The sequence below is a fragment of the Phaseolus vulgaris genome, chromosome 3 (assembly GCF_051622355.1).
Source record: "Phaseolus vulgaris cultivar YP4 chromosome 3, ASM5162235v1, whole genome shotgun sequence".
In the NCBI taxonomy this organism is placed as follows: Eukaryota; Viridiplantae; Streptophyta; class Magnoliopsida; order Fabales; family Fabaceae; genus Phaseolus; species Phaseolus vulgaris.
The window spans coordinates 31156770-31160095 of record NC_143500.1 but is presented as its reverse complement, the minus strand read 5'-3'; positions in this window follow the sequence as shown (position 1 = coordinate 31160095).

The window sequence follows — 3326 nt, the reverse complement described above, 5'->3', positions numbered from 1 at the left end:
TCCAGAGGAGTTGAGGTCGATATACAGCCCATGACCATTTCATATTTGGGAGATCGAAATTTTGGGGCCTTTCCCTTTGGCAGTATGACAGATGAAGTACCTCGTGGTTGCCATAGAGTATTTCACAAAATGGATCGAGGCTGAGCCAGTGGCGCAGATCACAACCTATAAGATCCAACACTTTGTGTGGAAAAATATAGTGTACTGCTTTGGAATCCCAAAGAGATTGGTGTCTGACAATGATACCCAGTTTGCAAGCCAGCAATTGGGCAAGTTATGTACAAAGCTGGGAGTGAAACATGTATTCGCGTCAGTCGAACACCCTAGACGAACGGGCAGGTCGAGTCTGCCAATCGAGTTCTGCTTAGAGGTCTGAAGAGAAGGCTAGACAAAGCCAAGGGGGCCAGGGCGGAAGAAGTTCCTAGAATTGTGTGGGCTTACCACACTACTCCCCAATCCACAACCAGGGAAACACCCTTTAGCTTGGTGTGAGGTTCAGACTTAATGATTCCAGTAGAAATCCAGGAGAACTAGCCGCGTTTCCAAAACTTCATGGTCGAGGAGTCCAATGAAGAGAGAAAGGTGAATCGGGACCTACTAGATCAGGTAAGGGAGGAAGCAAGGATTAAGGCTGAAGCCTTGAAAAGGAGGGTGGAGTACAAATACAGCTCCAAGCTGAGACCTCAGCAGTTCCAAGTCGCCAACCTGGTGATGCGAAAGGCCCACACGTACCAGCTAGAGAACAAGCTATCTCCCAAGTGGACTGGTCCTTTTAGAATGACAGAGGCCCTTGGGAATGGAGCATACAGGCTCGAAACGTTGGAAGGTGACACAATCCCTCGTACTTCGAACACGACCAATCTTAAGTTTTATTTTAGTTAAAGATATTTTGCATTGTACACGTTTAAGGGGACACTCTTTTTCCCTCATAAGGGTTTTTTAACGAGGTCACCCAAATAAAATTTCAGTTATTCAGTTGAGAAATGTGCATTGCAATTAATGAACCTCTCCCTTGAAGTGATACACCAAGAGCGGAGGTAGTTTGGTTCCCCAACGAGCCCCCTCTTGTGTGAGTTCACCAAGGCGAAGAATAGTATGGTTCGTCAGTTAATGAACCTCTCCCTTGAAGTAATGCGCCAAGGTCGAGAATAGTATGGTTCCTTGGGGAACCTCCCTCTTGTGCAAGTTTACCAAGGCTGAGAACAATATGGTTCAAACGTTAAAAGCCTATCCCTAGACTTTTATGGCAAGGTCGTGGTTAGTTATTCAGACTTGTCCCTTGACTTTGTACATCAAGGATGAGGTCGGTAAGAGCCGTTCACTCGAGTTAGAAACACCAAGATGGGGGCAGTATGGTTCCTTAAGGAGCCTCCCTCTTGTGTAGGAACTCCAGGGTCGAATAGCATGACTCATCGGTTAAGTTCACCCTTACCCTTGTGATGTAGGGTCGAGATCGGGAGGATACACTTCTCCCTTGTTTGTAAGCCAAGGTCGAGAGCGGCGTGGTTCACCAGTGTTACCAACAAGACATTCTCGTCGATCTGAGAAGGGTAGGGACAAGATCGGTAGGAAGCCTCACCTTGCAAGAAGAAGATCAAAAACAGCAAAGAGGAGTTTATCCTCGAACAAAGGTTGAGCCAGTTAAGGGATCCGCGCACGCATCATCAGTGCCTTGAAGACAATAAAGGGCAAGAGATAAAGCGAATGAGGTTAAAGTGTGCTACCTAAGAGGCGAACCTATGTCAAAGGCGCTGTTAGTTGAAGTCAATGCTAGTAAAGGCAGAGAAATGAAAGCCAAAGCAGCTAAGACAAAGAGATAAAGGAAAACCCGATGCTCATAAATATATATGTACATATACAAAAGGGCGAAATTGTTTATTGAGAAGGAAAAATTATAACAAGAAGTCATCCTTTGAGCACAAGCTGCTCATCGACGACACACTTCGACTCCGCGAAGAGGGAAAGATCCACCTCAGGATGCACGCAGGAAAATTGAGCAATGGCATCTTGAAATCCCTCACCGTAGGCATCAACAACGTCGTTGGTGAGCTATTCCTCTGTCTTCTTAAAGAGTTCAACCTTCTCAGCCAATTCCCCTTCTACCTACCCCAGCTAAACCTCGCGCTGGGTGGCCCTCTCCTCCAACCTGGCCATTTTGGCCTGCATCCCCTCGACCTTCTCCTCCAGGTCGATAACCTTATTGCGAAGAGGCAAGATCTTCGCTTCCAGTTGGATGACCTCATGGCTCTTGTCAAAAAGAAGCTTTTTGACGTCCTTCTCGGATTGGCGAAGGCTCGCCAGCTCCTGGTACAAAGCGGTCTTACGGTTGGAGAAGGCTTTGATTTTGAAGGCTAGCTCCTCCTCCAGTTTCCTCATCTTAGCCGGCAAGTCTTGCGTTTCTTGCCTCCAGGGGCACTCTCCCCCCCACCTTCATGAATAATAAGGTGACGCGGGGAGGAACCACTTGGGGGGTTATCCCTGAAGGTGGGAGTGAGCCCACCAGACGCAGAGTGAGAGGGCGCCACGGCTTCGCCCACCCTTTGCCTCTTGAAGACAAGGCTCGTGCAGGTGTCCTCGTCCTCTGAATCGACAGCCACTGCCACCACCCCTTTCTGCCTATTGTCAACAGGGGCTGGTTTAGTGGTGTTGGGGGCAGAAATGGCAGAAGGTGGAGGAGTTGTGAGTGATGAAGTGCCCACACCAGCAGCGGCCGCTTTGCGCTTAGCAAGCAACTCGACCAACTTTTTCTTCTTATCCTTGTTAAAGCCCATGTCTGCACAAACAACAAAGGGTCATGACATGCAAGTGAAAACAATAAAGCAAGTAAAGGTGTAGGCAACGATAAATCAAGAATAAAAAAGGTACCGATGTAACTCTTAAGGGCCTTGGGTCTAAACTCAAGCTTGAGCAGCTCCAACGTGCTAAATGGAGTATGAAGGCCAGAGAGGAGGTCGCATACTTCCCGCTCCTGGGGAAGAAGGTCCTCAAGACACCTGGGCTTCTGGAGGTTAGGCTTCTTCGCCCAGTAGGGAGGGAACCCATCTAAGAGAGTGGGGTCTTTCCGGTTGCACCGCACCTTGAAAAAGTGTTTCTTAAACCCCTTGTACGATTGCAGGAATTGCGATAGTAGCACCCTCCCAGCGACGCCATTGAAGCTGACCCACAACTTCTTGCCCAGACTCTTCGCTTCAAAGAAGAAGAGGAACACATCCACCGATGGCGTATGGCCAAGACAGTGGTAGAGGATCTCAAAAGCCCTCATGAATGCCTAGTTGTTAGGGTACAGTTGGGCGGGGGCGACGTTCACCTTAGTCAGGAGTGCTCGC